This window comes from Bombus vancouverensis, unplaced genomic scaffold (genome assembly GCF_051014615.1).
Source record: "Bombus vancouverensis nearcticus unplaced genomic scaffold, iyBomVanc1_principal scaffold0028, whole genome shotgun sequence".
Taxonomy (NCBI): Eukaryota; Metazoa; Arthropoda; class Insecta; order Hymenoptera; family Apidae; genus Bombus; species Bombus vancouverensis.
In genome coordinates, this window is record NW_027468919.1 from 877,468 (window position 1) to 903,335 (window position 25,868).

At 37.2% G+C, this 25,868-nt stretch overlaps 1 long non-coding RNA gene across 12 annotated transcripts; it reads right to left on the reverse strand.

Moving 5' to 3' along the window:
* Positions 1-630: 630 nt before the first annotated feature.
* On the reverse strand, positions 631-25,251 carry LOC143304258 (uncharacterized). 12 transcript variants are annotated; one of them, XR_013060997.1, is made up of 8 exons: positions 24,601-24,680; positions 24,327-24,409; positions 23,493-24,056; positions 22,691-22,829; positions 22,112-22,200; positions 21,787-21,876; positions 16,918-21,653; positions 16,720-16,843 (listed from the first exon to the last, which is right to left on the reverse strand). It is a non-coding gene; the product is annotated as an uncharacterized LOC143304258 (long non-coding RNA). The 12 variants fall into 12 exon arrangements; XR_013060995.1 differs by having other exon boundaries at positions 16,721-16,843; positions 21,787-22,008; positions 24,648-25,171; XR_013060992.1 differs by lacking the exon at positions 16,720-16,843 and adding an exon at positions 25,191-25,251 and having other exon boundaries at positions 18,524-21,653; positions 21,787-22,008; positions 24,648-24,989.
* Between the last annotated feature and the right edge of the window lie 617 nt (positions 25,252-25,868).

Consider the following 25,868-nt stretch of genomic DNA (forward strand, 5'->3'; position numbering starts at 1 on the left):
GGGCGGCTAGCATCTTTTTCTAACCACCGATATGGAGATTGACCAATTAGCAGCAACGCCAATTTCCCTTACTTTCTGAACGAAGGCTTTTCTCGACGAATCCGATGATCTCGTGTCCTTAGACACACCCCATTATAGTTTTCCTCCGTGGCATCATCGGGACGGGAAAGACATTCTTTCTCGCGATCTCATTGATGAAAGGAGTAACTCTTTACGACCAGTGAATATTACGCGTCCAACTTAGATTTTGTGAGTACGTTCATCTATCATCCCGTCGACCGCGGATTCGTTATTGAACCTAGGATCATTGTCATTAGTTTCTCGAGCACCTAACTACCGCGGTTACTTGTCCGGTTCTATAATAATCGTATTTGCACTAGTCAATGTCTTCTCCATTGCATAACGACAACGTGTAACCCAAACGAAGATTCGTTTCACGCCCCTAACCCTAATTCTAATGTAAACCGGACATATATATATATTTACGTGACAAGCTTTCATTTCAATCTATATTTAAGATTAATATTTTATCAGTTTCTGTTCGTAACAACATCGAAGTAGTCAATAAGTTTGAAGAGTATAATTAAGGAAGTTATGAAGCAAGAGGTTAAGAACAAATTCTGAAAGAGGTTATGTACAACTCAGTAGTACTGCTTTACATTACTTTGCGAATTACTTTTCAAGCATAAAAATAGTTTAACAGCCACTTATAGTTACTTCCTTACCATTACATTCATTAAATTCGTTTGATTTTGTAAACAAAATAACCACGCTGACCAGTCTCTTATTTAAAATAGAATTATTTTGTCATATATCCAACAGTTTACTTTCTCTTCGTAAATATTATTAATAATTTTATCAATTTCGTATACTTCCATCCTTCGTATAAGTGACAATGAATCAGAAGAGTTTCATAGCAATATTGAACAACATACAGTCAACTACAACACCATTAGATACATCCATCATACAGTCAACTACAACACCATTAGATAACAGCAATACAATAGATTATAATTTTCTACGCGTCATTGATTCATCATCATCATTTTCCATTTTTTTAGCATATGTAAAAACGTATCTGACGTAATCTTACCTCGCTCTTTGAGTACAAAAATCCATTCAAATGAAACAAAGGGAAAAGAAATAAGAAAACAAACACTCACATACGAATCTTCATTACATAACTGTATGTACTCCTCGAGGTATAATTACTCAGACACGTTACAGCGTACCTTCTTCGTTCCCTGATGGCTGATGTTGATCGTTGAAGTTTACAATGAAAGAATTTCGTCAACGGCGCCATCTGGATCCTTGTTGAAAAATTAAAATAGCCGCAACAGCACCATTGAGCTCATCACCCAGAGTAGCTCTTGTTGCTGAGTCGTGGAGGAATTCTTATCATCAACGACATAAACTATACCAGTTCCGGTAACGTTCTTCAGATGGTCCAGGCTCTCGAACTCGCAACATCGCTCTCCAACACGGAATTTCTTGCATGTCTGTAGTAAAAAGAAATCGATCAATTGTGCAGATCAATCTTCACTCGACTGCTCGAGAATTCAGATCATCCAGAGAATAGAATAGAGACGTGGAAAAATGTAGTGCGATCATCGCAGTGGGAGGAAATAGGGGGATAGGGACCAAATGAATGAACGAGATGTTAAGGACAACTGACGATAAGTTCTTCTTTTGTCGAGAATTGCATGTTTGTGAATGGTTTTTGGGTGGTTAGGTGGAGAGAATTGAAGAGTTTGGAGGTGACTGGAAGAGTGTTTTGGGCAAGGTAGATTGCAGAATGGTTGCGGTAGCATTGTGTTAATTATGGGTTTGTACATGTAATCTTTGTATGTATCACTACATACAACCTAACGTATATTTTTAATAATACATCAGAGTTTTAGTTATTTCATAGCTATGAATTTTATACCCTATAATCTTGACGTTTTATTTCACAGAAGCGTTTGAATATCCATAAAAATTAAATGAACCAATGTATTCATTATCTTATAGAGAAGATATATTATTTTTAATTATGTTCCAATTATTTATCATGAACCTGATTTCCTTATTCTGAAAATTTGAAAGAAAGTTTTGTAGTTTGATACTTTCAGCGACAAAGGGTCAATATTGCTTTAGTATATTTCGTCACATATACATGTATATCTATATGTCGGAGATGAAAGGACACCGGAACCTTTGGATAGCCCCGCAACATTGCAATCTAAAGTCTACTATAACTGTAACTAAACTATTGTAGTTATTCAATCCGATTGTAACTGTTCGAGATTAGTGACGGTGAGCTTTGGCTCGAGGTGACAGTCAGTCGCCGAACGTAGCCGCGGTCACGGGATGAACGCTTTGCCTAACAACAGGTATCGAGTAATTCTATAGCTCTCCTTAAAAGAAATATACGTGGCGACACGCGACTGTAAACATTCCAACGGTTTCTGTCCCGTGGCTCGCCACACGCAGACCCTATTCTTCGAGCAAGATGATTGCCAGATGTCGATGCGTCTCCGCAGTACATGTTCGGCTAGCCCGAGGGCCCGTTATAAATCTTAAGGTTTAGTTAACTAAAGTCCTTCAAACAGACAAACAGTCTTTGTCCCAACTACGGGAAGATAGGGGAGACATACGTTTCAACGAGCGGCGTCTCCCACTAGCAACTTTCCCTCGAGGGCGGCTAGCATCTTTTTCTAACCACCGATATGGAGATTGACCAATTAGCAGCAACGCCAATTTCCCTTACTTTCTGAACGAAGGCTTTTCTCGACGAATCCGATGATCTCGTGTCCTTAGACACACCCCATTATAGTTTTCCTCCGTGGCATCATCGGGACGGGAAAGACATTCTTTCTCGCGATCTCATTGATGAAAGGAGTAACTCTTTACGACCAGTGAATATTACGCGTCCAACTTAGATTTTGTGAGTACGTTCATCTATCATCCCGTCGACCGCGGATTCGTTATTGAACCTAGGATCATTGTCATTAGTTTCTCGAGCACCTAACTACCGCGGTTACTTGTCCGGTTCTATAATAATCGTATTTGCACTAGTCAATGTCTTCTCCATTGCATAACGACAACGTGTAACCCAAACGAAGATTCGTTTCACGCCCCTAACCCTAATTCTAATGTAAACCCGACATATATATATATATATTTACGTGACAAGCTTTCATTTCAATCTATATTTAAGATTAATATTTTATCAGTTTCTGTTCGTAACAACATCGAAGTAGTCAATAAGTTTGAAGAGTATAATTAAGGAAGTTATGAAGCAAGAGGTTAAGAACAAATTCTGAAAGAGGTTATGTACAACTCAGTAGTACTGCTTTACATTACTTTGCGAATTACTTTTCAAGCATAAAAATAGTTTAACAGCCACTTATAGTTACCTCCTTACCATTACATTCATTAAATTCGTTTGATTTTGTAAACAAAATAACCACGCTGACCAGTCTCTTATTTAAAATAGAATTATTTTGTCATATATCCAACAGTTTACTTTCTCTTCGTAAATATTATTAATAATTTTATCAATTTCGTATACTTCCATCCTTCGTATAAGTGACAATGAATCAGAAGAGTTTCATAGCAATATTGAACAACATACAGTCAACTACAACACCATTAGATACATCCACCATACAGTCAACTACAACACCATTAGATAACAGCAATACAATAGATTATAATTTTCTACGCGTCATTGATTCATCATCATCATTTTCCATTTTTTTAGCATATGTAAAAACGTATCTGACGTAATCTTACCTCGCTCTTTGAGTACAAAAATCCATTCAAATGAAACAAAGGGAAAAGAAATAAGAAAACAAACACACACATACGAATCTTCATTACATAACTGTATGTACTCCTCGAGGTATAATTACTCAGACACGTTACAGCGTACCTTCTTCGTTCCCTGATGGCTGATGTTGATCGTTGAAGTTTACAATGAAAGAATTTCGTCAACGGCGCCATCTGGATCCTTGTTGAAAAATTAAAATAGCCGCAACAGCACCATTGAGCTCATCACCCAGAGTAGCTCTTGTTGCTGAGTCGTGGAGGAATTCTTATCATCAACGACATAAACTATACCAGTTCCGGTAACGTTCTTCAGATGGTCCAGGCTCTCGAACTCGCAACATCGCTCTCCAACACGGAATTTCTTGCATGTCTGTAGTAAAAAGAAATCGATCAATTGTACAGATCAATCTTCACTCGACTGCTCGAGAATTCAGATCATCCAGAGAATAGAATAGAGACGTGGAAAAATGTAGTGCGATCATCGCAGTGGGAGGAAATAGGGGGATAGGGACCAAATGAATGAACGAGATGTTAAGGACAACTGACGATAAGTTCTTCTTTTGTCGAGAATTGCATGTTTGTGAATGGTTTGTGGGTGGTTAGGTGGAGAGAACTGAAGAGTTTGGAGGTGACTGGAAGAGTGTTTTGGGCAAGGTAGATTGCAGAATGGTTGCGGTAGCATTGTGTTAATTATGGGTTTGTACATGTAATCTTTGTATGTATCACTACATACAACCTAACGTATATTTTTAATAATACATCAGAGTTCTAGTTATTTCATAGCTATGAATTTTATACCCTATAATCTTGACGTTTTATTTCACAGAAGCGTTTGAATATCCATAAAAATTAAATGAACCAATGTATTCATTATCTTATAGAGAAGATATATTATTTTTAATTATGTTCCAATTATTTATCATGATCCTGATTTCCTTATTCTGAAAATTTGAAAGAAAATTTTGTAGTTTGATACTTTCAGCGACAAAGGGTCAATATTGCTTTAGTATATTTCGTCACATATACATGTATATCTATATGTCGGAGATGAAAGGACACCGGAACCTTTGGATAGCCCCGCAACATTGCAATCTAAAGTCTACTATAACTGTAACTAAACTATTGTAGTTATTCAATCCGATTGTAACTGTTCGAGATTAGTGACGGTGAGCTTTGGCTCGAGGTGACAGTCAGTCGCCGAACGTAGCCGCGGTCACGGGATGAACGCTTTGCCTAACAACAGGTATCGAGTAATTCTATAGCTCTCCTTAAAAGAAATATACGTGGCGACACGCGACTGTAAACATTCCAACGGTTTCTGTCCCGTGGCTCGCCACACGCAGACCCTATTCTTCGAGCAAGATGATTGCCAGATGTCGATGCGTCTCCGCAGTACATGTTCGGCTAGCCCGAGGGCCCGTTATAAATCTTAAGGTTTAGTTAACTAAAGTCCTTCAAACAGACAAACAGTCTTTGTCCCAACTACGGGAAGATAGGGGAGACATACGTTTCAACGAGCGGCGTCTCCCACTAGCAACTTTCCCTCGAGGGCGGCTAGCATCTTTTTCTAACCACCGATATGGAGATTGACCAATTAGCAGCAACGCCAATTTCCCTTACTTTCTGAACGAAGGCTTTTCTCGACGAATCCGATGATCTCGTGTCCTTAGACACACCCCATTATAGTTTTCCTCCGTGGCATCATCGGGACGGGAAAGACATTCTTTCTCGCGATCTCATTGATGAAAGGAGTAACTCTTTACGACCAGTGAATATTACGCGTCCAACTTAGATTTTGTGAGTACGTTCATCTATCATCCCGTCGACCGCGGATTCGTTATTGAACCTAGGATCATTGTCATTAGTTTCTCGAGCACCTAACTACCGCGGTTACTTGTCCGGTTCTATAATAATCGTATTTGCACTAGTCAATGTCTTCTCCATTGCATAACGACAACGTGTAACCCAAACGAAGATTCGTTTCACGCCCCTAACCCTAATTCTAATGTAAACCGGACATATATATATATATTTACGTGACAAGCTTTCATTTCAATCTATATTTAAGATTAATATTTTATCAGTTTCTGTTCGTAACAACATCGAAGTAGTCAATAAGTTTGAAGAGTATAATTAAGGAAGTTATGAAGCAAGAGGTTAAGAACAAATTCTGAAAGAGGTTATGTACAACTCAGTAGTACTGCTTTACATTACTTTGCGAATTACTTTTCAAGCATAAAAATAGTTTAACAGCCACTTATAGTTACTTCCTTACCATTACATTCATTAAATTCGTTTGATTTTGTAAACAAAATAACCACGCTGACCAGTCTCTTATTTAAAATAGAATTATTTTGTCATATATCCAACAGTTTACTTTCTCTTCGTAAATATTATTAATAATTTTATCAATTTCGTATACTTCCATCCTTCGTATAAGTGACAATGAATCAGAAGAGTTTCATAGCAATATTGAACAACATACAGTCAACTACAACACCATTAGATACATCCACCATACAGTCAACTACAACACCATTAGATAACAGCAATACAATAGATTATAATTTTCTACGCGTCATTGATTCATCATCATCATTTTCCACTTTTTTAGCATATGTAAAAACGTATCTGACGTAATCTTACCTCGCTCTTTGAGTACAAAAATCCATTCAAATGAAACAAAGGGAAAAGAAATAAGAAAACAAACACTCACATACGAATCTTCATTACATAACTGTATGTACTCCTCGAGGTATAATTACTCAGACACGTTACAGCGTACCTTCTTCGTTCCCTGATGGCTGATGTTGATCGTTGAAGTTTATAATGAAAGAATTTCGTCAACGGCGCCATCTGGATCCTTGTTGAAAAATTAAAATAGCCGCAACAGCCCCATTGAGCTCATCACCCAGAGTAGCTCTTGTTGCTGAGTCGTGGAGGAATTCTTATCATCAACGACATAAACTATACCAGTTCCGGTAACGTTCTTCAGATGGTCCAGGCTCTCGAACTCGCAACATCGCTCTCCAACACGGAATTTCTTGCATGTCTGTAGTAAAAAGAAATCGATCAATTGTACAGATCAATCTTCACTCGACTGCTCGAGAATTCAGATCATCCAGAGAATAGAATAGAGACGTGGAAAAATGTAGTGCGATCATCGCAGTGGGAGGAAATAGGGGGATAGGGACCAAATGAATGAACGAGATGTTAAGGACAACTGACGATAAGTTCTTCTTTTGTCGAGAATTGCATGTTTGTGAATGGTTTGTGGGTGGTTAGGTGGAGAGAACTGAAGAGTTTGGAGGTGACTGGAAGAGTGTTTTGGGCAAGGTAGATTGCAGAATGGTTGCGGTAGCATTGTGTTAATTATGGGTTTGTACATGTAATCTTTGTATGTATCACTACATACAACCTAACGTATATTTTTAATAATACATCAGAGTTCTAGTTATTTCATAGCTATGAATTTTATACCCTATAATCTTGACGTTTTATTTCACAGAAGCGTTTGAATATCCATAAAAATTAAATGAACCAATGTATTCATTATCTTATAGAGAAGATATATTATTTTTAATTATGTTCCAATTATTTATCATGATCCTGATTTCCTTATTCTGAAAATTTGAAAGAAAATTTTGTAGTTTGATACTTTCAGCGACAAAGGGTCAATATTGCTTTAGTATATTTCGTCACATATACATGTATATCTATATGTCGGAGATGAAAGGACACCGGAACCTTTGGATAGCCCCGCAACATTGCAATCTAAAGTCTACTATAACTGTAACTAAACTATTGTAGTTATTCAATCCGATTGTAACTGTTCGAGATTAGTGACGGTGAGCTTTGGCTCGAGGTGACAGTCAGTCGCCGAACGTAGCCGCGGTCACGGGATGAACGCTTTGCCTAACAACAGGTATCGAGTAATTCTATAGCTCTCCTTAAAAGAAATATACGTGGCGACACGCGACTGTAAACATTCCAACGGTTTCTGTCCCGTGGCTCGCCACACGCAGACCCTATTCTTCGAGCAAGATGATTGCCAGATGTCGATGCGTCTCCGCAGTACATGTTCGGCTAGCCCGAGGGCCCGTTATAAATCTTAAGGTTTAGTTAACTAAAGTCCTTCAAACAGACAAACAGTCTTTGTCCCAACTACGGGAAGATAGGGGAGACATACGTTTCAACGAGCGGCGTCTCCCACTAGCAACTTTCCCTCGAGGGCGGCTAGCATCTTTTTCTAACCACCGATATGGAGATTGACCAATTAGCAGCAACGCCAATTTCCCTTACTTTCTGAACGAAGGCTTTTCTCGACGAATCCGATGATCTCGTGTCCTTAGACACACCCCATTATAGTTTTCCTCCGTGGCATCATCGGGACGGGAAAGACATTCTTTCTCGCGATCTCATTGATGAAAGGAGTAACTCTTTACGACCAGTGAATATTACGCGTCCGACTTAGATTTTGTGAGTACGTTCATCTATCATCCCGTCGACCGCGGATTCGTTATTGAACCTAGGATCATTGTCATTAGTTTCTCGAGCACCTAACTACCGCGGTTACTTGTCCGGTTCTATAATAATCGTATTTGCACTAGTCAATGTCTTCTCCATTGCATAACGACAACGTGTAACCCAAACGAAGATTCGTTTCACGCCCCTAACCCTAATTCTAATGTAAACCGGACATATATATATATATTTACGTGACAAGCTTTCATTTCAATCTATATTTAAGATTAATATTTTATCAGTTTCTGTTCGTAACAACATCGAAGTAGTCAATAAGTTTGAAGAGTATAATTAAGGAAGTTATGAAGCAAGAGGTTAAGAACAAATTCTGAAAGAGGTTATGTACAACTCAGTAGTACTGCTTTACATTACTTTGCGAATTACTTTTCAAGCATAAAAATAGTTTAACAGCCACTTATAGTTACCTCCTTACCATTACATTCATTAAATTCGTTTGATTTTGTAAACAAAATAACCACGCTGACCAGTCTCTTATTTAAAATAGAATTATTTTGTCATATATCCAACAGTTTACTTTCTCTTCGTAAATATTATTAATAATTTTATCAATTTCGTATACTTCCATCCTTCGTATAAGTGACAATGAATCAGAAGAGTTTCATAGCAATATTGAACAACATACAGTCAACTACAACACCATTAGATACATCCACCATACAGTCAACTACAACACCATTAGATAACAGCAATACAATAGATTATAATTTTCTACGCGTCATTGATTCATCATCATCATTTTCCATTTTTTTAGCATATGTAAAAACGTATCTGACGTAATCTTACCTCGCTCTTTGAGTACAAAAATCCATTCAAATGAAACAAAGGGAAAAGAAATAAGAAAACAAACACACACATACGAATCTTCATTACATAACTGTATGTACTCCTCGAGGTATAATTACTCAGACACGTTACAGCGTACCTTCTTCGTTCCCTGATGGCTGATGTTGATCGTTGAAGTTTACAATGAAAGAATTTCGTCAACGGCGCCATCTGGATCCTTGTTGAAAAATTAAAATAGCCGCAACAGCACCATTGAGCTCATCACCCAGAGTAGCTCTTGTTGCTGAGTCGTGGAGGAATTCTTATCATCAACGACATAAACTATACCAGTTCCGGTAACGTTCTTCAGATGGTCCAGGCTCTCGAACTCGCAACATCGCTCTCCAACACGGAATTTCTTGCATGTCTGTAGTAAAAAGAAATCGATCAATTGTACAGATCAATCTTCACTCGACTGCTCGAGAATTCAGATCATCCAGAGAATAGAATAGAGACGTGGAAAAATGTAGTGCGATCATCGCAGTGGGAGGAAATAGGGGGATAGGGACCAAATGAATGAACGAGATGTTAAGGACAACTGACGATAAGTTCTTCTTTTGTCGAGAATTGCATGTTTGTGAATGGTTTGTGGGTGGTTAGGTGGAGAGAACTGAAGAGTTTGGAGGTGACTGGAAGAGTGTTTTGGGCAAGGTAGATTGCAGAATGGTTGCGGTAGCATTGTGTTAATTATGGGTTTGTACATGTAATCTTTGTATGTATCACTACATACAACCTAACGTATATTTTTAATAATACATCAGAGTTCTAGTTATTTCATAGCTATGAATTTTATACCCTATAATCTTGACGTTTTATTTCACAGAAGCGTTTGAATATCCATAAAAATTAAATGAACCAATGTATTCATTATCTTATAGAGAAGATATATTATTTTTAATTATGTTCCAATTATTTATCATGATCCTGATTTCCTTATTCTGAAAATTTGAAAGAAAATTTTGTAGTTTGATACTTTCAGCGACAAAGGGTCAATATTGCTTTAGTATATTTCGTCACATATACATGTATATCTATATGTCGGAGATGAAAGGACACCGGAACCTTTGGATAGCCCCGCAACATTGCAATCTAAAGTCTACTATAACTGTAACTAAACTATTGTAGTTATTCAATCCGATTGTAACTGTTCGAGATTAGTGACGGTGAGCTTTGGCTCGAGGTGACAGTCAGTCGCCGAACGTAGCCGCGGTCACGGGATGAACGCTTTGCCTAACAACAGGTATCGAGTAATTCTATAGCTCTCCTTAAAAGAAATATACGTGGCGACACGCGACTGTAAACATTCCAACGGTTTCTGTCCCGTGGCTCGCCACACGCAGACCCTATTCTTCGAGCAAGATGATTGCCAGATGTCGATGCGTCTCCGCAGTACATGTTCGGCTAGCCCGAGGGCCCGTTATAAATCTTAAGGTTTAGTTAACTAAAGTCCTTCAAACAGACAAACAGTCTTTGTCCCAACTACGGGAAGATAGGGGAGACATACGTTTCAACGAGCGGCGTCTCCCACTAGCAACTTTCCCTCGAGGGCGGCTAGCATCTTTTTCTAACCACCGATATGGAGATTGACCAATTAGCAGCAACGCCAATTTCCCTTACTTTCTGAACGAAGGCTTTTCTCGACGAATCCGATGATCTCGTGTCCTTAGACACACCCCATTATAGTTTTCCTCCGTGGCATCATCGGGACGGGAAAGACATTCTTTCTCGCGATCTCATTGATGAAAGGAGTAACTCTTTACGACCAGTGAATATTACGCGTCCGACTTAGATTTTGTGAGTACGTTCATCTATCATCCCGTCGACCGCGGATTCGTTATTGAACCTAGGATCATTGTCATTAGTTTCTCGAGCACCTAACTACCGCGGTTACTTGTCCGGTTCTATAATAATCGTATTTGCACTAGTCAATGTCTTCTCCATTGCATAACGACAACGTGTAACCCAAACGAAGATTCGTTTCACGCCCCTAACCCTAATTCTAATGTAAACCGGACATATATATATATATTTACGTGACAAGCTTTCATTTCAATCTATATTTAAGATTAATATTTTATCAGTTTCTGTTCGTAACAACATCGAAGTAGTCAATAAGTTTGAAGAGTATAATTAAGGAAGTTATGAAGCAAGAGGTTAAGAACAAATTCTGAAAGAGGTTATGTACAACTCAGTAGTACTGCTTTACATTACTTTGCGAATTACTTTTCAAGCATAAAAATAGTTTAACAGCCACTTATAGTTACCTCCTTACCATTACATTCATTAAATTCGTTTGATTTTGTAAACAAAATAACCACGCTGACCAGTCTCTTATTTAAAATAGAATTATTTTGTCATATATCCAACAGTTTACTTTCTCTTCGTAAATATTATTAATAATTTTATCAATTTCGTATACTTCCATCCTTCGTATAAGTGACAATGAATCAGAAGAGTTTCATAGCAATATTGAACAACATACAGTCAACTACAACACCATTAGATACATCCACCATACAGTCAACTACAACACCATTAGATAACAGCAATACAATAGATTATAATTTTCTACGCGTCATTGATTCATCATCATCATTTTCCATTTTTTTAGCATATGTAAAAACGTATCTGACGTAATCTTACCTCGCTCTTTGAGTACAAAAATCCATTCAAATGAAACAAAGGGAAAAGAAATAAGAAAACAAACACACACATACGAATCTTCATTACATAACTGTATGTACTCCTCGAGGTATAATTACTCAGACACGTTACAGCGTACCTTCTTCGTTCCCTGATGGCTGATGTTGATCGTTGAAGTTTACAATGAAAGAATTTCGTCAACGGCGCCATCTGGATCCTTGTTGAAAAATTAAAATAGCCGCAACAGCACCATTGAGCTCATCACCCAGAGTAGCTCTTGTTGCTGAGTCGTGGAGGAATTCTTATCATCAACGACATAAACTATACCAGTTCCGGTAACGTTCTTCAGATGGTCCAGGCTCTCGAACTCGCAACATCGCTCTCCAACACGGAATTTCTTGCATGTCTGTAGTAAAAAGAAATCGATCAATTGTACAGATCAATCTTCACTCGACTGCTCGAGAATTCAGATCATCCAGAGAATAGAATAGAGACGTGGAAAAATGTAGTGCGATCATCGCAGTGGGAGGAAATAGGGGGATAGGGACCAAATGAATGAACGAGATGTTAAGGACAACTGACGATAAGTTCTTCTTTTGTCGAGAATTGCATGTTTGTGAATGGTTTGTGGGTGGTTAGGTGGAGAGAACTGAAGAGTTTGGAGGTGACTGGAAGAGTGTTTTGGGCAAGGTAGATTGCAGAATGGTTGCGGTAGCATTGTGTTAATTATGGGTTTGTACATGTAATCTTTGTATGTATCACTACATACAACCTAACGTATATTTTTAATAATACATCAGAGTTCTAGTTATTTCATAGCTATGAATTTTATACCCTATAATCTTGACGTTTTATTTCACAGAAGCGTTTGAATATCCATAAAAATTAAATGAACCAATGTATTCATTATCTTATAGAGAAGATATATTATTTTTAATTATGTTCCAATTATTTATCATGATCCTGATTTCCTTATTCTGAAAATTTGAAAGAAAATTTTGTAGTTTGATACTTTCAGCGACAAAGGGTCAATATTGCTTTAGTATATTTCGTCACATATACATGTATATCTATATGTCGGAGATGAAAGGACACCGGAACCTTTGGATAGCCCCGCAACATTGCAATCTAAAGTCTACTATAACTGTAACTAAACTATTGTAGTTATTCAATCCGATTGTAACTGTTCGAGATTAGTGACGGTGAGCTTTGGCTCGAGGTGACAGTCAGTCGCCGAACGTAGCCGCGGTCACGGGATGAACGCTTTGCCTAACAACAGGTATCGAGTAATTCTATAGCTCTCCTTAAAAGAAATATACGTGGCGACACGCGACTGTAAACATTCCAACGGTTTCTGTCCCGTGGCTCGCCACACGCAGACCCTATTCTTCGAGCAAGATGATTGCCAGATGTCGATGCGTCTCCGCAGTACATGTTCGGCTAGCCCGAGGGCCCGTTATAAATCTTAAGGTTTAGTTAACTAAAGTCCTTCAAACAGACAAACAGTCTTTGTCCCAACTACGGGAAGATAGGGGAGACATACGTTTCAACGAGCGGCGTCTCCCACTAGCAACTTTCCCTCGAGGGCGGCTAGCATCTTTTTCTAACCACCGATATGGAGATTGACCAATTAGCAGCAACGCCAATTTCCCTTACTTTCTGAACGAAGGCTTTTCTCGACGAATCCGATGATCTCGTGTCCTTAGACACACCCCATTATAGTTTTCCTCCGTGGCATCATCGGGACGGGAAAGACATTCTTTCTCGCGATCTCATTGATGAAAGGAGTAACTCTTTACGACCAGTGAATATTACGCGTCCGACTTAGATTTTGTGAGTACGTTCATCTATCATCCCGTCGACCGCGGATTCGTTATTGAACCTAGGATCATTGTCATTAGTTTCTCGAGCACCTAACTACCGCGGTTACTTGTCCGGTTCTATAATAATCGTATTTGCACTAGTCAATGTCTTCTCCATTGCATAACGACAACGTGTAACCCAAACGAAGATTCGTTTCACGCCCCTAACCCTAATTCTAATGTAAACCGGACATATATATATATATTTACGTGACAAGCTTTCATTTCAATCTATATTTAAGATTAATATTTTATCAGTTTCTGTTCGTAACAACATCGAAGTAGTCAATAAGTTTGAAGAGTATAATTAAGGAAGTTATGAAGCAAGAGGTTAAGAACAAATTCTGAAAGAGGTTATGTACAACTCAGTAGTACTGCTTTACATTACTTTGCGAATTACTTTTCAAGCATAAAAATAGTTTAACAGCCACTTATAGTTACCTCCTTACCATTACATTCATTAAATTCGTTTGATTTTGTAAACAAAATAACCACGCTGACCAGTCTCTTATTTAAAATAGAATTATTTTGTCATATATCCAACAGTTTACTTTCTCTTCGTAAATATTATTAATAATTTTATCAATTTCGTATACTTCCATCCTTCGTATAAGTGACAATGAATCAGAAGAGTTTCATAGCAATATTGAACAACATACAGTCAACTACAACACCATTAGATACATCCACCATACAGTCAACTACAACACCATTAGATAACAGCAATACAATAGATTATAATTTTCTACGCGTCATTGATTCATCATCATCATTTTCCATTTTTTTAGCATATGTAAAAACGTATCTGACGTAATCTTACCTCGCTCTTTGAGTACAAAAATCCATTCAAATGAAACAAAGGGAAAAGAAATAAGAAAACAAACACACACATACGAATCTTCATTACATAACTGTATGTACTCCTCGAGGTATAATTACTCAGACACGTTACAGCGTACCTTCTTCGTTCCCTGATGGCTGATGTTGATCGTTGAAGTTTACAATGAAAGAATTTCGTCAACGGCGCCATCTGGATCCTTGTTGAAAAATTAAAATAGCCGCAACAGCACCATTGAGCTCATCACCCAGAGTAGCTCTTGTTGCTGAGTCGTGGAGGAATTCTTATCATCAACGACATAAACTATACCAGTTCCGGTAACGTTCTTCAGATGGTCCAGGCTCTCGAACTCGCAACATCGCTCTCCAACACGGAATTTCTTGCATGTCTGTAGTAAAAAGAAATCGATCAATTGTACAGATCAATCTTCACTCGACTGCTCGAGAATTCAGATCATCCAGAGAATAGAATAGAGACGTGGAAAAATGTAGTGCGATCATCGCAGTGGGAGGAAATAGGGGGATAGGGACCAAATGAATGAACGAGATGTTAAGGACAACTGACGATAAGTTCTTCTTTTGTCGAGAATTGCATGTTTGTGAATGGTTTGTGGGTGGTTAGGTGGAGAGAACTGAAGAGTTTGGAGGTGACTGGAAGAGTGTTTTGGGCAAGGTAGATTGCAGAATGGTTGCGGTAGCATTGTGTTAATTATGGGTTTGTACATGTAATCTTTGTATGTATCACTACATACAACCTAACGTATATTTTTAATAATACATCAGAGTTCTAGTTATTTCATAGCTATGAATTTTATACCCTATAATCTTGACGTTTTATTTCACAGAAGCGTTTGAATATCCATAAAAATTAAATGAACCAATGTATTCATTATCTTATAGAGAAGATATATTATTTTTAATTATGTTCCAATTATTTATCATGATCCTGATTTCCTTATTCTGAAAATTTGAAAGAAAATTTTGTAGTTTGATACTTTCAGCGACAAAGGGTCAATATTGCTTTAGTATATTTCGTCACATATACATGTATATCTATATGTCGGAGATGAAAGGACACCGGAACCTTTGGATAGCCCCGCAACATTGCAATCTAAAGTCTACTATAACTGTAACTAAACTATTGTAGTTATTCAATCCGATTGTAACTGTTCGAGATTAGTGACGGTGAGCTTTGGCTCGAGGTGACAGTCAGTCGCCGAACGTAGCCGCGGTCACGGGATGAACGCTTTGCCTAACAACAGGTATCGAGTAATTCTATAGCTCTCCTTAAAAGAAATATACGTGGCGACACGCGACTGTAAACATTCCAACGGTTTCTGTCCCGTGGCTCGCCACACGCAGACCCTATTCTTCGAGCAAGATGATTGCCAGATGTCGATGCGTCTCCGCAGTACATGTTCGGCTAGCCCGAGGGCCCGTTATAAATCTTAAGGTTTAGTTAACTAAAGTCCTTCAAACAGACAAACAGTCTTTGTCCCAACTACGGGAAGATAGGGGAGACATACGTTTCAACGAGCGGCGTCTCCCACTAGCAACTTTCCCTCGAGGGCGGCTAGCATCTTTTTCTAACCACCGATATGGAGATTGACCAATTAGCAGCAACGCCAATTTCCCTTACTTTCTGAACGAAGGCTTTTCTCGACGAATCCGATGATCTCGTGTCCTTAGACACACCCCATTATAGTTTTCCTCCGTGGCATCATCGGAACGGGAAAGACATTCTTTCTCGCGATCTCATTGATGAAAGGAGTAACTCTTTACGACCAGTGAATATTACGCGTCCGACTTAGATTTTGTGAGTACGTTCATCTATCATCCCGTCGACCGCGGATTCGTTATTGAACCTAGGATCATTGTCATTAGTTTCTCGAGCACCTAACTACCGCGGTTACTTGTCCGGTTCTATAATAATCGTATTTGCACTAGTCAATGTCTTCTCCATTGCATAACGACAACGTGTAACCCAAACGAAGATTCGTTTCACGCCCCTAACCCTAATTCTAATGTAAACCGGACATATATATATATATATATATATATATATATATATATTATTATTTTTATATATATTATTTTTATATATATATTATATATATTATTATTATATATATTATTATTTTTTAGATGTATATATATGATGTATATATATATATATACATCATTTAGATGTATATATATATATATATGTATATATATATATCGTACATAAAACAAAATACATCTAAAAAATAATAATAATAAGGAACCTCTGATGGAAATGCCTCCGCAAACATTGTCCGAACGACGATCACCGAAGCCTAGGTAAACAACAAAAAAGGAAAGAACATTAAAATCGCAAAAACAACCATAATATGCGAATATCCAAACTTACGAAAAATAACTCGAAGAAGGAGGTCCTTGTTGTGGGAGAGCAGCGGAATTGCGCGTGTTGCCCGAGCAAACATCGAGGTGATAATGATGCTGCAGCCGCCGGCCCTTGCACGCGCCGAAGAAACACGGGTAATTCCCACGATACAAAACATAGAAGTTTCTCGCGGAAAAGACTAGATCAGCATGGAATGCTTCAAGCCTCCTAGACGCTAGCTCAGCAGAAGCACAGGACCGATAAAAACTAAGTCGAAATACGGAATTTACATTTTGTCACGTACGATTCCAAGAAACCCAAACTGCAACATCCCGATTCCCACGGAAGCGTACCCCCAGTGGACCACCACCCCGTGGGGGATGGCATTATAAATAAGCGAAGCAACATAGAGCAGCGCTCATTATTATTCGGGTGAACATTCTTATTACGCTCATTATATTTTGTGTTCATTGTTATTACGGATCATTCGTATTACGTTTATTATCCTTGCGTTCATTATTATAGTGATCATTGTTATTACCGTTCATTATTCTTGTGCTCATTATATTTTGTGTTCATTGTTACTACGTTCGTTATTGCGCTCATCATTGCGTTTAGAAATTTTGTATAGTATTTTGCGTTTCGGGGTCTTTAGTTTTTCGGTCAAGAAAAGAGAACCGCGACTAAGTAAAAGAAAGATTTTATCTTTGAAGTCCTCATTTCATCGCTTAGACAGAAACGCGCATTGTAATTGCGGTATTAATCCAGTTAGTAAATTGTTCAGTCTGTATCGAAATAGATAAATAAAGTAAAAGTTGATAGTAAACTATATTCGAGTTCAAGTAATAAACCCAACAAAAACTTCGACGACCACCGGAGCAGCTGAGGTAATGGCACCAGACAGCACCTACTCCTCAAGGTAAGAAAATTAATTTTGAAAATTTCCTTCTTCTCTGATAATCTCGTTGCCCTCGAGAATCGAATTAGAACTTCCTATCATCGATCTCGTTTTATTTTCGTGAACGGTTTTGAAGATAGAATCATTGTTTAAACTTTAAACAAAGGAGTTGTCCGCTGTGTCGACTTGTGCGAACGGTATTTTTAGCTACTGAAACACCCACTGATCTTCGCATTCCTCCTCCCATTGTTGGCAAAATATTGCCCGTCTTTGGGCAATGCTTGCGAAATCACACAAGTCCCGCACAGAGAGGACCATTAAATACATCGTCGGGGTCAATCGAAAATTAAGAGCAATACCGGCATTGCTATTAACCGATATTCTTGCCATCATTGCATGCGATTGTAAGAGAGAAATAGCAGAATAATTTCCCTTCGAAAATTTAACCAAAGGATCGTTCGCTGTGTTGGCTTGTGCAAACGGTGTTTTCGATTATCGAAAACACCCATCGATCTTCGCATTCCTCCTCCCACTGTTGGTAAAATATTACCCGTCTTTGGGCAAGGCTTGCGAAATCACACGAGTCCCACACAGAGAGGATCGTTAGAATCATACTCGATTATTAAACTCAAAAGGCAAGAAAATCATGGTAACAGAATCCATCGTAGTAAATGAATTGAGTTTCGGTTCTAACGGCAAACTACTACAGCGAAATTAAAAGAGAAGAAGAAGTCAAACGTAAAAATAAATTTATATAAAACAACGAAAAATCTCACATTCCTATCCAATCCAGCAACGCTAAAATATATATATCCGGCTAATAAAATATATATAAAGGTAATAATCTAAGCAATTCTACATTCAAATAAAAATCCGTTTAACGAGGACAAATATTTATTGTTCCCAGCTTTAATCCTCTCCCGTGCCAATATCCCTGCACATAGCAGGTTAGCCGAAAAGTGGAATTCGTTTACCAGTTGCATTAAGCGTCAGTTAACGCTACCCATTAAACGAAAAAAAATAATAAAAAATAAAATATTTTGAAATAGTCCTTAGACTATTTCTGGTGGCAGCAACTACCGTATTAATTAGAAATCTAAATCAGTATTACATACACAATAATATCAATTCAGTTTATTTCCCTTCAGATTAAATTCAAACTCAAACGAAAAAAAAAATTTTTCAGTAAAATTTAAACTTAAGATTTGATCGATTTAAACAAACAAATTGATACGTAACATTAGAGATTTAAATTTTTGGTGGCAGCGGTGGGATCCGCTTCACGGAGGATTAAAGTTGGTTTAAACGGTTCGATTCGCTCCACAAAGAATTAAAGTTGTTACGATTATCGATAAAATATATACCTAAGAAATAATGTCGACTAAATTAGAATCGTTGGACAAAGACATGATCTTGATGTTGTCGGAAAAACTTAAAGCATGGGATGCGAATTTTCGCGACATGAGTACAACAATGAATAAATTACAAGACGATGTGCGTTCACTGAAAATAAAAAAAGAAATCAAGACACCCGTATCATCGCCGATAATTTCCCAAGCGACAATACCGATAGAAGTTAATCCCCAACCAATTAAGTTAAAAGATGCAATAGAGACAGTACCAGTGTTCGACGGACATCGACCCTCGGTATTTCAATTTTTAAGAGCATGCGAGCGCGCACGAAACATGGTTCCTAGGCATCAAGAATCTCAGTTAGTAAAATTATTAACGAATAAGCTTCGCGGACACGCATTTCTCGCCATAGAAGACACAGAAGTAATAAGTTTAAACGATTTCGGGAATAAATTAAAAGATATGTTCGGTCCGGGAAAAACGGTTAACGAATATAAAGGGGAATTAGCTACAATATTTCAACGACCGGGAGAAGATATTTTGGACTAGATAGAACGCGTCAAAGATCTCAGACTGGCGATAATGAACGGGGAAAGGTACGAGTACGGCACCGTATTTCAAGATAGGATAGATCGAGACACGAGGGAAGCTTTCGTTAAGGGGCTTCCAAACGAGGTGTATTTACGAGTAAACATAGCAGGATACCAATCCTTGGACGATGCGTACCGCCAAGCCGTGAAAGCAACACGAGAACTAAAACAAGTGAACAATAGAATTCGATACCAACATTCGACACCTTCGAATAATTATAACCGAAACAACCACCAGAACTGGAGATTTGTACCGCCGTCGCGGAAACATCTAAACAACCCGGGAATAGAAGAAAATGTTAGAAAAGAAGCAAGAGCAATAATTTGGGAAGAAAAATGCATAAATAAATACCTCGATAGAGATCTAAATCAAAAGAGAGATGCTGATCATTTCAACCAATCAACTTTTCAATGCAAACACCATTCCGTTGCTGTGATAAGGGATAATGTCACGTTAAATAATAAGAGGTGCCAGAGACAGGATCATGAGTGAGAAATTTCCTGAGTTACCAAACAAGATAAATAATATTAGTGCCAAAGAACTTTCAGACGAAGCAGAAATTAGGAAATTGAACGACGAGACGACAGGCAATGCTTATCCACTGCATAATATCACAGAGATATTGGACCCGCTGGGAAGTGCGAATTGCCTCTCCACGTTCGACTTGGCAAAGATACAAAAGCAAGACTCCACGAATTTCGTGAATGTCTCAACCATAATAGGAAAAGAGATAGCGAGTGTATCTCACTCAAAAACTTCTATAAAACCATCAGAAGGAAACTTTATCGAACTCAAAGCCAAATCATTAAATTGCAAGGAAGATCACACTATAGAAAATAAAAATATAGCTATCCCTAAATCCAAAACAGAATCTATAAGCAAAAAGGTTTGTAATAAAAATTCAAAGAATAATTCCAAATCTACCAAAAATATTCCTAAACGTTCCATACAAATAAATAATAAATTAATTATAATAAGCACTTCCAGTGAAACTATTCATCCTGAGAAGGTAGAGAAAAATAAAGGTGTTGTGAATAAAGTAAATAAAGAAGGAAAAAGGGTAACTAAGGAAAAGGATTCTAAACATTTTCAAGCTGAAGAAACGCAAGTTCAACGAGCCCAAAGAAATCAAAAGGGAGAAAATAGGGAATCACCAGTTGAAGATATATATAAAAACTTGAATACGCTAGCCATTGGATTATAATTGGATTAAAAATACTTTATTGGTTACTACATCTAATATTTGACGTAGGTAACATAGTAGGTAGTGCTGATCTTATGATTCCCCCAGGAAAATATAGATGGTATCACGCTATACTATATACAAAATATTTTTGGGCTAATATGGCTGCGGCACTTTCAAAAATTTGTATTTTGAATACTATTAGCAAGCAATTGGATAATTGGATCGATGTCAGTAAACTTGCGTCTTGGCGCAAAATAAAAACTAAAATGAAGGAAAGGAACGAAATTCCCCCCCACACGAATTAGTTTTGGACATCTAGCCAGAGAACCTACTGGTGAAGTAATAATCGAAGAGAACATGGAACCAACATACTCAGAATATCTCGAAGATCTGTTCAATAAAATTTACACCGTACAACGAATGGCAAGAGAAAATTTGATAAAATCCAAACTAAGATCAAAGGAATATTACGATCGACGAATCAACCCTCAAGATTTTAAAATAGGAGATTCGATATATTTACTAAAAGAACCTAGTAAAGGAAAATTCTCCGATCAATATACTGGACCACACAAAGTGCTAGAAATCTTGCAGAACCAAAACGTGAAGATTGAAGTAAAAAAGGGATTCCGCGAACGGTGCACTTAAACAAGTTAAAACTAGCGCATAATCGAAATAAACAATGAATAAAGTGATTTCAGTGGGCAACGTAGTGCAGTAGTGTATGTTGTAGTGCTGTTCGTCGAATGACACAGATAGCGAAAACATAAAAGAAAAAAAAGGAAAATTATTATATGTGCTTCAATTATTGTTTAAATATAAAACGTGTTAACTCAATGAATAATTAACTAGTGAAAGTGAAAGTTACCTTGTGAACAAGTGATCAACATACAAGAAAGTGTACGTGCAAGTATAGGTTATGGATCGTTGTTCGTGGTACATAATGTACGACAGCTACCTAAAATAAGTGAATAAATTAGTTTCAATCGTCTCAGTGCAAAATACAAGGTTACTAAATGTTATAACTATATTGTGGATAAATCAAAAGGAGGTGTGACACTGTTCGTCGAATAATACAGATAGCGAACACCTAAAAAGAAAAAAAAGAAAATTATCATGTGTACTCCAATCATTGTTTGAATATAAAACGTGTTGATTCAATAAATAATTAAAAGAGTGAAAGTGAAAGTTACCTTGTGAACAAGTAATCATCATACGAGAAGGTTTACGTGCAAAATAGGTTATGGCTCCCTGTTTGCGGAACACCATGTACAACAGCCAGCTGAAAAATAAATGAACAAATTAACTTCAATTGCCTTAATGCAAAATACAACAGTACTAAATGTTATAACAATACTGTGGAAGCATGGCACTGTTCGTTGAATAACACAGATAGCGGAAACTTGAAAAGAAAAGGTTTATTACGAGTGCTCCAATTACTGTTTGAACGTAAAACGTGTTAGTTCAACGAATAACTAAAACAGTCAAAGTGCAACCTACCTCGTGAACAATTAATCACTATACAAGGAAGTGTACATGCATGAATTTCGCAGGTTAATAAGAAGAAATAAAATAGCTGATAAAGTATAGAAAGCGGTTAGAAAATAATCAAGATAGATTAATTGAGAGTTAGTAATAAATATAACCGGAGTAAAAGGATATTTTGTTATGCATTAATCTACGTAGTATTGTTATGTTATTTTGTAATGCCCAATAGCGGTCGCGCATACAATGCATTATACACATATTGAATTAAATAAATTAAACACCACCTTTATGACCACAGATATAAGACGATTGAAGGCAGCCGTAGTAGAAGGCAGCCGTAGTAAGTATCCAAGGCATATCAAAGAATCGGATGATGTTGTGGGAACGATCCAGGTAAGTGACGCAGCATCGAAAGAGCTGAATCTGAAGAATTACAGACAATGTTAATCTAACAAATAAATTTTAATCATTAATAAGGGAACTAATTCATATCATGCATAAAATAATAACAAATAGCAAGTACAAGCAATAATAAATTAATAGGGAAAATAAGAAAGGTTAATAAACACAGAAATGGGTTAGAAATTACAATGTCAATCTAACAAATAAAATTTAATCACTAATAAGGAAACTAATTCATATCATACACAAAATAATAACAAATAGCAAGTACATGCAATAATAAATTAATAGGGAAAATAAGAAAAGTCAATAAACACAGAAATAGGTTAGAAATTAATCAAGATAGACTAACTAAATATTAACAACAAGACATGACTGAACTCGGTGCAGAGGAATAAAGTTATGCTACACGAAAATAACTGGTAACACAATACACAAAACATTAACTAAATTAAACAAGACTTACATAAATGCAAGTCACGTATAATCAAAACAATGACTATTGAAATTCGGTGACAATACAATCCATGCTATCACATTAAAGTAGCACACGGTATTGACACAGACAATATCATGAAATACAAAACAATATTACAAAAACACTACTAAATAAAATTATAATGATTAACAATTAATTAGCTATTTCAACAACACGTTACTGTTGACATTAAACCAACGCCATACCAAAGAGACACGCGAGCGGCCATGTTGAAAAATTCGTCGCACATACAAATAATAGCCAATGCAATGTAATACAGCATCATAATAGCAATGTTAGGTACTAATAAAAAAAAAATCAACAAAAAAAAGAGAGAGATAAGGAAAATATATATATAATAAATAACAACTAACATAATCATAACATATTATATATATTATATCATATACAGGGATACAGTCTTCGTACAAAGGAACAGGTCCAAACGAAACTTATAAAAAAAAAAAAAATAAAAATAAATAATATATATATACATTAACTATTTTTGTATGTGTGTGCAGAACGGATGGCGAATTCATCAACCATTCTCTGAACGACGGATGGAAGTACATGTAGGTGTTGTCCAGACGTTTCACGAGGAATCCAGAGAGCATTTTGAATCTCTGCAGAAAATCCTCCCATGCATGATCGTTACAATAATCTGACTCATCTCGAAAGAAATTTTTTTAGTCCAAGGAATAGCAATCCGCACCGTAGAACTGTAAGGCACCTGTACGCCACCCACGAAACCAAATACTTTTGCTATCCACCTGTAAACAAACAACATTTATAACTATACATATAATTCTCACTTATATCTACCAATATATATATACACGCATGTTGTAAAGTAGGCGATATTTATAATACTCACTTCCATTGATAATGCAAGTGACTCATAAAAATAAGCCGTCATATTTACCATTACACGCACATATATATATATTCAAAGACAAGCTATATTTGTAATATCTATTCCTATTGATAATATATACTTATATATTCATAACAATAAAACAAATCTCATCTATACTACTTACCAATACGTATGCATATATGTATATAATTATAACCCAAGTAGCATTCATAATATTTATTTTCACTGATAACATGTACGTAAAACCTAAAATAAAACAAAGGTTTTAACAATAAGAAAAAAAAAGAGAAAAGAATACATATAAATATAAAAACTTTCTTTTTCTATATATATATATATATTAATAATAATAAAAGGTTATTCTTATTTCTAATAAACTCGAAAGTAAAATGACAAATGACAACATTATACCATGATATACCGACACAAAGACGCACCACACAGAAGAAACTAATAGAGAACGCTTTAAGCTTGGCAAATTTACCGCCCGACGAATTTGCATACGCCATAACCAAAACCCAGGACACATGGCTCTGATCACAGGAGAAGCGGTCCATATAGTCGAATGCATTCCGGTACAAGTAAAGGTACGACATACAACAGAATGCTACTCGGAGCTACCCGTTTGGCAAGGGAATCACACCACAGGAACTCCGCCCGGACGTGCGCCAAACGTGGCGATATTCAGCACCATCGTCGTTGGCCATGAGCGGAATATATACCCAAAAAGACCTCGACGCACTACGGGACCACGTCATGTTCCCGGCAGAAAAATCTGCAGTCTTGAACACATTGGCCAGAGGAGCGACAGGAAAAACAATCGTCCCTGGAACAGTAAACATCCTGGGAATGATGGACGAAAACACATTAACGACAATAGCGAAAAAAAACCGTATCAAGCTTATGGACTGGTTTCATGGAATTTGGAACTGTCAGTGCAGCAATATTTGGAATACTCGTAATGTTTAAATTAATCAAGACGATAATAGATATAGCCATATATGGATACCAGTTACGTGAAACTTACGGATGTGGAATCGCCCTATTAGGAGCAATATGCGGCTCAGTCACCCACCTGCTACTGTACCTCAAAGGAAGACGAAATACCGATGATCAAACATCACAACCTCAAGGGATATCGATAACACCGGTAGTCACTCAACAACGACATCTACGTCCGCCTTGAGCGAACTCAGAGACACCATCAGTCAAATTTCCTTTGGAAATTTGAACTCCAAGGGCGGGGGTGTCACGTCCCGCGCTCCGCACGCGCCGTAACAAGAACAAGAAAACCATTCTATACAAAACGCGCGAATAAGGATTTGAATGCACAAACGAACACACGGCGCTACGAAACTAAAGGAAGGATTAACAAAACGAGGGTGACTAATAGATCCAACCAATAAACAAAACACATATACACACAACTCTAAATAAACCTACCAATAACCGACTTGCAATTTGAAAACTTGTGGTTCAATATAATATAAATCCAACCAGTATAAAATAAAATAAATAGAACCAGCTAATGGATTGAACGAGTTACGAACCAGACAAATAAACCAGGAAATAAGAATAACTACAAAAGGGGAAATAATTGAAACGCCAGGAATACATGTATATGTCGGAGATGAAAGAACAAAGGAGTTTGTAATTGAACAATTGTAGTTATTCAATCCGATTGTAATTGTTCGAGAGTTGTGAT